The sequence below is a fragment of the Silurus aristotelis genome, assembly GCF_946808225.1.
Source record: "Silurus aristotelis genome assembly, chromosome: 9".
NCBI lineage: Eukaryota > Metazoa > Chordata > Actinopteri > Siluriformes > Siluridae > Silurus > Silurus aristotelis.
In genome coordinates, this window is record NC_139582.1 from 8,535,432 (window position 1) to 8,544,205 (window position 8,774).

The following is an 8,774-nucleotide window of genomic DNA, read 5'->3' on the forward strand; positions in this document are numbered from 1 at the left end:
CGCAGCTGGAGTGTGTTCTGCACGCGTAAAATGCAGCCGTACCTGTCTCCAAGACGCACGGCGAGTCATCGAGGAACAACGGAGAGGTTACGGGTTTTAGGAGACTTCTCTCACATCACGTGGAATAAACTTGGGAGTTGTTTTTATTGGGATTAAAATGACGAATGTTGAAGTGCAGCTTCTTTCTCAATGTGTGTGTGTGTATGTTTGTGTGCGCGCGCGCGCGTGCTCGAGTGGGTGTGTGTATGTGCTTTTACAAGCTTCGTTGAACTTTGAAAGCGTTAGACACCTCCAGTTCCATAAAACCAAAGAGGACATTTATGCTTTTCTTGTATTGTCCAACTGGGGACAAAGTACATACTTAACAAGGTGCAAACAGCAACAACTTCAACAGCAACAGGCATTTGACCTTGTGGTAAACTTCAGGCACGTTAAGCTACACAATATTGCTGTCATTTGAACATTCCTTCATTGATATTATGTTTTTTTTGGTGGGTTTTTTGTTTGGAACCAGTTACAAATATTTCACAATGATATCATGAAATTTCATTACTAATTTAACCTTTCTGTTATATTCTATGAGGTTCCACAGACCTCAAGTTTTGCATGTGCTACATTAAAAAGTATTCCCAAACAAACTGTTTTTTATAATATTCAAATAAGAAAGATGATATTTTGTGTACAGAGAGCCAAAGTACTGAGCAAAATATTGGATCAGTGTGAACACATTATTATATAAATCAAATTAGTCATAAAAACCAGCCAGTCTTTGTTTAATTGATAATTTTAATAAATGTTTAAGTTTGTATATGATATATATATATATATATATATATATATATATATATATATATATATATATATATATATATATATATATATATATATATATGCCTATAATTATGTCTACATTTGACAGAATACAAATAAAAAAGAAAGAGATTCATTAGCATCAATAGCAAATACAATACTGTGCTGTCAATCAACACGTCTAATAGATTAACTATTGTTTGGATGCATGCTAAGGCTTTTAATTGCATGCACAAATATAGGCAATATAAATCATAGAATGAATCAGTTTAATTATGGCTCTGCTTCAGGGCATTTGGTGTTTACTATCACTTATAACCTAGTCAAAGAGCAGAAAGAAATATAAAAGAGAAAGTCAGTGAGGTTCTTTTTTCTTTCCCCAGTGCGTCAGAACGTCATACCTGAGTGAATTCATCAAAAGATAAAAAATAATTGCATATTTTCAGAAGTCATACATTAAGGTGCATTTTTCTTAGACCTGGTTATAAATCACTTTCCACATTGTTGTTGTTGAGATATGCATTCCCATATCAGAATGTCAATTTTTTTGCAGCTGTTTTAAATTCACTTATGATGAAATATAAACCCGATCCTAAAAAAGTTAGGTTACTGAACAAATTGTGAATAAAAAAGGAATGCAATGATGTGGAAGTTTAAAATTTCAATATTTTATTTAGAATAAAACATAGATAACATCAAATGTTTAAACTGAGAAAATGTATCATTTTAAGGGAAAAATAAGTAGATTTTATATTTCATGCCATCAACACATCTCAGAAAAGTTGGGACAAGGCTATGTTTAACACTGTGTGGCATCCCCTCTTCTTTTGATAACAGTCTGCAAACGTCTGGGGACTGAGGAGACAAGTTGCTCAAGTTTAGGAATAGGAATGTTTCCCATTCTTGTCTAATACAGGCTTCAAGTTGCTCAACTGTCTTAGGTCTTCTTTGTCGCATCTTCCTCTTTATGATGCGCCAAATGTTTTCTATGGGTGAAAGATCTGAACTGCAAGCTGGTCATTTCAGTACCCGGATCCTTCTTCAACGCAGCCATGATGTTGTAATTGATGCAGTATGTGGTCTGGAATTGTCATGTTGGAAAATGCAAGGTCTTCCCTGAAAGAGACGACGTCTGGATGGGAGCATATGTTGTTCTAGAACTTGGATTTACCTTTCAGCATTGATGGTGCCTTTCCAGATGTGTAAGCTGCCCATGGCACACGCACTCATGCAACCCCATACCATCAGAGATTCAGGCTTCTGAACTGAGCGCTGATAACAACTTGGGTTGTCCTAATCTTTTTTAGTCCGGATGACATGGCGTCCCAGTTTTCCAAAAAGAACTTAAAATTCTGATTCATCTGACCACAGAACAGTTTTCAACTTTGCCACAGTCCATTTTAAATGAGCCTTGGCCCAGAGAAAACGCCTGCGCTTCTGAAACATGTTTAGATATGGCTTCTTTTTTGACCTATAGAGTTTTAGACAGCAATGGTGATTGGCACAGTGGATTGTGTTCACCAACAATGTTTTCTGGAAGTATTCCTGAGCCCATGTTGTGATTTCCATTACAGTAGCATTCCTGTATGTGATGCAGTGACGTCTAAGGGCCCAAAGATCACGGGCATCCAGTATGGTTTTCCGGCCTTGACCCTTATGCACAGAGATTGTTCGAGATTATTTGAAACTTTGGATGATATAATGCACTGTAGATGATGATTACTTCAAACTCTTGGCAATTTTTCTCTGAGAAACTCCTTTCTGATATTGCTCCACTATTTTTCACCACAGCATTGGGGGAATTGGTGATCCTTTGCCCATTATGAATTCTGAGAGACACTGCCACTCTGAGAGGCTCTTTTTTTATACCCAATCATGTTGCCAATTAACCTAATAAGTTGCAAATTGGTCCTCCATCTGTTCATTATATGTACATTTAACTTTTCTGGCCTCTTATTGCTACCTGTCCCAACTTTTTAGGAATGTGTAGCTCTCATGAAATCCAAAATGAGCCAATATTTGGCATGACATTTCAAAATGTATCACTTTTAACATTTGATATGTTATCTATATTCTATTGTGAATAAAATATAAGTTTATGAGAATTGTTAATTATTGCATTCCTTTTTTATTCACAATTTGTACAGTGTCCCAACTTTTTTGGAATCGGGTTTGTACATTTAAACTGAATATTTATTTGTATCTGACATCTGAATAACTTCACTCTCAAACAATGTGGGGTAGTGTATCAGTTTAGGAGACATCCTGGTTATTTTTGAAGGATTTTCTACTTGAGCCAACAACAACATAGATACTAGAGCAAGAAAAATGCATGGTGGTCTAAGAAAACCTTTCATTGGATGACATTTCGACATTTTTGTGCTGTGGATAATTTATAGAACAAATAATTAATAGATTATACATATGCAAACATATGTGGCTATGCAATAACTTATTCTATGCCTGACATTTACTGAGTTATTAAAATTTTTTAGATATATTTAAAAAATAATAAAGAGATGGTACTGCCGGGTTTTTTTTTTTTTTTTTTTTTTTTTTTTTGTAATGGCTTCTTACCAAAATGCTTTTGCATTAAGATAGCTCAGACAAGACATTTTTTTGCATTCCTATAAACAATAAAAACAAATAGTGATATTAACACAAACACACACACTGTACATTTTCTAACTATTTAAATTACATACAATGGGAGGGAGGGGGCTGCATGTACAAGGTTTCTAACAAAACTAACAGAAACTGTCCAATTCTGAATTGTTCTGTACATGCAATGATTACACTATATTTCCACATCATTTTAGTAAAATGTATTATTAATGAATATTAAGCCCAATTTATTCAATGTATAGCATCATCTGACACTATTCTAGATTGCTCTATACCGTAAAATAAATTAGGTCAGAATGAGGACTCAGTGTCTTGTGTAATTAATTCTATGTATTTAATGGATCTTTCTTGTTTTTTTGTTTTTTTTAAATTGGTGCCATCTTAATATAGAAAACCCTTCTACCAAACATTTAATTTAAAGTAAACTATCAAATTACACAAAATACACAACCAGTGCTTGTGACTCCTCAACAAATGTACCACAGATGCTCTTTAACTCTGACTGAGAACACTTCAATCCACACCTGGAGGTCCTGTGAAGTAGCTTTTTCCTACTCTGCATGAACCTTGCTCCAAATCTTGAGACTCATTTGCAAACAAATTCACAGCAGGTTCCCCATCTTGATTGTGTGCTCTGTATTGCAGATAAGCAATAAACATTTCTAGGACACTACTGTGCTAATTATGCCATGGCCTATTTATTAACATCACCAATTTTTAAGTAAAAATTAGATGCTTCTCAGATAATAGACTGTCAAGGTGTTGCCAGTTCTTGTGAATCCTAATGAAGTGCTTGGAGACAATTGTTTGAAGATATTGAATGTGCAGTGTTTAATTTGTTTAGAATAAACCTACTGTTAGCATGTGTTAAAGCTGCAGACAGTGTTAAAGGTATGTAGCTTGCCTAGAGCTAAAATAAGCTACACAGGCGATACTCTGCTGGGGAAAATGTGGTGATGTGGTGGCTGTTTAAATGACCCTGTCAAAGGATTTTCATTGAGCTTTTTAAGGAGCATTTTAACAATTCAAACATGTGCACTAGGCAGGTAAGTGTTTGGATTAGAGTTGGCCTCTGAATGTGATGATTTTAAGAGCACTAGCTCCTTTTTAAAATAAAAAAATAAAAATAGAAATGACTAAAAAATTGGTGTAGAGGCTTGACGACAACAAATCCTATTAAGCTGACAGCAAATAAGTCTCTAGTTTAAATCCGAATCAGCAAGATTGTTCAAAGCAGAAAGATTTCTTTCATTATAACCTGCAAAAACCCTTTAACGCATAGTGAAGTGTTCTCGGATGCTGCTTACAAGAGTTTTCTGTTTAGATGATTTCACTCATAATGCAGTTTAAATGAAGAATTTCATTGACAAGCAGTGACTTATTTTAAAGGTATTTTATGGTTGTAAGGATTAAAATAGTGATGCACTGATCAGTGATGGATCAGGATCAGTGATGATATTGACCTGAAATGCAGGATTGTTATAAAATTGAATCTTTAATTCTACTTTGTGCTATACATTTGTGTGATGTCAATTACACAATCCTGACACTAAAAATGTAAATTATTTCAAAGAATTTTAGAATAAACTAGCATTTAAAGCTTCCAGAGGATGTTATGTAGGAATTTGATTAATGGACTTAGTTTTCAGATCTTGGTATTATATAGACAATTAACAAAAAAAATGGGATAATTTAATCTGTAATTATTCTCTAACCAAACTTGCCGCTTACAAGTACATTACTTAAATGAACTGATAATGTGTTCTAAGAAATACATCCATGAATGGGATGTTTTTCCTTTCACATGAGCACAAGTGAGCTGGGATATTGCTCCAATCCATCCATGCATTTACATCCTTCCTTTTTTCATCATTAGTAAGTGCCTGGAGTAATTTAAATACCCACTTTGGATTTTAACTAAAATCTAGTTGCAAAAATCGAACAGAAATAAGATTATGACCACCTAACAGGCATGACATTATGACCATCTGCCTGATATTGTTTTGGTCCCCCTTTTGCTGCTAAAACAGTCCTGATCCATCGAAAATTAACCGCATTAACTAATTCAGCAATTTAAGCTACAGTAGCTTCTCTGTTGGATTAGACCACACGGGACAGCCTTTGCTCCTCATGTGTATTAATGAGCCTTGGCTGCCCATTAACCTATCACCAGTTCATGACTGTTCTTTTCTTGGACCACTTTTGATAGACACTGACCACTGCAGCCTGGGAACAGCCCACAAGAGCTGCAAATTAGGAGATGCTCTGATTATCTCTTCATCATGGTACCCACTAATAGTTTGGTGTATACTGATATTGTGTTAAGTCAATCTGTAGATAATGAGAAATAAAGAATGAATTTAGGACTAGTATGCACTTCTTTGTGAACACACTGCCTGACGATTTACGTAAATCCTTAATGCTTGAACACTTGAATAATAGAGAGAGATCTTTAAAGAAGCAGAAGGAAATGAAAGAGAAATCACAAGGCTTTGAACTTTGGATTCTGATGTCCAGCAGTAGCCCTTAAACTCACCAACTCAAAAGACTTAAATGCCCCAATTTCTGCCAAATTTTGTCTACGTGCGTGTGTGCACAGAATATCAAAGGTCTGCAGTTCTTCACCTGTTCTCTTTTTTGGCCAGAATCGAAGCCATCTGCACATGACCTATTTTAGTCAGACTATGCAAAAGATAGATGATTGAATGATTGATTGAACCAATATTTGTTACAACAGGTTTACTGACGGAGCTATTTTGTGTTTTGTGTATTGTGTATTGTCCTGCACTGTCCTGTGCTGTCTTTTGCACTGTTTGCACCAGTTGCACACATGCACTTTATGGCCCTGTGTTTTTCTGTTTCTGTGATTGTTGTTTTATGTTGTTGTATGTAGCACCTGGGTTCTGGAGGAACGTTGTTTAATTTCACTGTGTACTGCATCAGCTTTATATGGTTGAAATGACAATAAAAGCCTCTTGACTTGACTTGACTTGACCCCCTTCTGTTTTGCCCATGATGCAATTAGGCAGAATGATGTCATGATAGATGTGTCATGTTTTTGCTAACACCTTCCTCTGGGAATACTTATTAACGCTTGCTGCTTTATTGACTACCAGAAGTACCCATCTTGTCCCTGAAAGCACCTGTTTTTTATTATGGAGGTCTACTAATGTAACTCACATACATTATAAAGTTCTAGCATTTCCACATTGGGAATCTTTATTCATGTCCCTGTAAATGTTAGAGTATGTGGTTTCTTGGCAAAGTTCTCCATCTCTGTCTGTCATTAGTTAAAAACAAAAGGTTGTTGGGAAATGTTTCTGGACCCTTACCTCTTGTGGGAGACAGTTCTTTCTTCACAGTGAGCACAGAGGCCACAGCAATATCTCTGCTTTATATCTCTGCCTTTCTCACTTTGTCTTGAACATAATAGTGAGATGTGTTGATCTCCAGGGGCTTTTTTTTTAAAGCAATTGGTAGATGTGGGTCATTGTGTTCTAGAGATTAACCTGACTAAATAAAAAAAAAAACTGCCTGAAAAAAGTGAAAGACTTGTCTCCTAGTTTGGCATCTGGAGACAAACATCAACAACAACACCTAGAATGATGAGAGAACAATTACTTCAGCACTATTCTCGCTCTTTCTCTTTCTCTCTAACTTACTCATTTTATTTCCATCTTCTTTTGTTACACTTCTTTTGTGTACACATTGTGTCTGCCTGGATTAGCTAGAACTGGGGACTCATAGGTCATTTTTTTCAAACAATAGTTAATTTTCCCTGACAACATATTTTGAAATTTTCCAGGCCAACCTTAGCCAGAGACCTCCCAAGAGGAAGATGGATAATTATGAGCATAAACATGTACGGCATGCAGTCCAAGTTTAATATCCACGTTTGGGGCCGTTGAAAAAAATATTAAAGAGCAAGTATGTTTTTTAAAGTCAGCAGGAGAGAGGTCAGGGAATAATATTGTGTACTTTGTTTGTTTGACGTAGATGTCTTTAACCACTTGACAACAAATTATAGTGGTTGGGACTCGTGGGTAATAATCAAATATAAAAGATCAATATAACACATTCTGGTCAAAACAACACCGAACTAAATAACTAAACACAAGGCAAATTAGACTTTATACTCTAATTATATGGTGGTATGTTTTGCTTTGCTGAAAAACAATGCTTTGCTTGATGGATTGTATATTAATAGAAACTGACATGCCCTTTAATGGTGCCAATGAAACATTACCTAGTTGAATTTATTTAGTTAAATCTTTATTTATATAGAAATGATCCACAATGTGATACCGACCTGTGATACTGGCACCAGTGGGATTTAGCCCTCACTTAATTTCTACTTAAAGCAGCACTTAGCACACATTAATGCCTTTCCTCAAACAGATCAGGATCTAAACATTTTAAGATCGATGCAAACACCACCATGATCATTTAATCATTAATCAACTTGATGCAACTGTGCCATATAGCTGAATGGTATTCTGGAACACTGAGTCCAAGATATAGTGTCTCGAACTAAATGTAATTTTTTTTCTACAATTGGAAAATATCTAGTTAGAAAAAGCTTTTGTTCTATAGTTTTTTTGGAGTTAACCATGAAATCTGAATGTTATCACAACTTCAGTAACATTTTATAATAGCAATTATATGTCCCTGTGATTCCAGCATTAGCTCTATAATCACAAATATTTCTATATCACTATAAATATCACTATAAAGATATTTGTCATGTTTGCTTTAAGATCAATCTGTCCCATTTGATATGCTTTCTGTATAGGTAAGTTTGTACAGTTACTGACTGTATAAATAACAATGACAATAAATTGGACAATAGTTTGTCCAATCCCCCTCAACCTTATCCTTTAATGCAAAGATATTATTTGTGTCATAACTAAATCTCAGTACAGCAGTGACACTGATGTAGTAGTGTGTGTGATGATGCAATGAGGTGTAGCTGCAGTTCAGGGAATATGTAAGCATAACCCTTTGTTTCAACCAAACACATATATCAAAACTCAGCCATATTCCAAATGCATAACACTAATGCAGAGAACAAATAATCCAATCAGATTAGTTTTTCGTATGATTAACTCCTGAGATGTACAACATTGTAAATTCTAATCATTTGCTACGAAGCCGGAATCACAGAGACGTTTACTGGTAATAGAAGCACCCTCTGAATAATATATAATTAATGAATAATGAATGAACAACAAATAACCAAATTCAAGAACGAGACAGAAAAAAGAAAAACTCTACAATAAGTCTCATCTTCAAGCAGCAGATGTTTTTTTTATTGAAAAAATGGCTTCAGTTAAAATATT